This window comes from Nelumbo lutea, chromosome 1 (assembly GCF_056320005.1).
Source record: "Nelumbo lutea isolate HS-2025 chromosome 1, American lotus-T2T, whole genome shotgun sequence".
In the NCBI taxonomy this organism is placed as follows: domain Eukaryota; kingdom Viridiplantae; phylum Streptophyta; class Magnoliopsida; order Proteales; family Nelumbonaceae; genus Nelumbo; species Nelumbo lutea.
In genome coordinates, this window is record NC_142684.1 from 213526787 (window position 1) to 213527502 (window position 716).

A 716-nucleotide genomic window follows, 5' to 3' on the forward strand; every position below is an offset into this window, starting at 1 on the left:
CTGCATTTCATCTATTTTTTTACTAAGTGCTCCTATTTGTGCAGCTAGTGCTGTATAAGTGTCAACATTATGCAAGCCTTGCTGCTTCCTAGTTTGAGTCCTTTCCGAATGCCATTGATAATTGTTGGCTGCCATTTCCTCAATAAGTGCATGGGCAACCTCAGGAGTTTTATTATTTATGGATCCTCCGGCTGCAGCATCTAATATGGTCTTATTTGAGTCAGTAAGACCATTATAGAAAGTCTGCACTTGCAGCCAAATGGGGAGGCAATGGTGAGGTACTCTCCTTAACAGCTCCTTGTATCGTTCCCATGATTCATATAAAGATTCCCCCTCTTGCTGGAAAAAAGTAGTGATGTCATTCCTCATTTTAGCAGTTTTAGAAGGGGGAAAATATTTAGAGAGAAAACGGCTGGCCATTTCGTCCCATGTGGCTATAGATCCTGCCGGTAATGAGTTCAACCAAGCTTTGGCTTTATCCTTCAAAGAAAATGGGAATAACCTCAGCCGGATGGCTTCATCACTTACCCCATTGTGTTTGAAGGTGTCACAGATTTCCAAGAAGTTAGCAATATGGGCATTCGTATCCTCATGGGCCATACCACAAAACTGAACCGTATTTTGTATCATTTGGATTATGGCCGGTTTAATTTCGAAGTTATTGGCAGCAATAGTTAGCCTGATAATGCTGGAGACAGTCCCGGTGAGGGTGGGCT

The 716-nt window shown here is 42.6% G+C and overlaps 1 non-coding gene across 1 annotated transcript; it reads left to right on the forward strand.

Moving 5' to 3' along the window:
* The first annotated feature begins 265 nt into the window (after positions 1-265).
* LOC148880868 (small nucleolar RNA R71) lies at positions 266-372 on the forward strand. The gene has a single exon (XR_016106171.1). It is a non-coding gene; the product is annotated as a small nucleolar RNA R71 (small nucleolar RNA).
* The last annotated feature ends 344 nt before the right edge of the window (positions 373-716 follow it).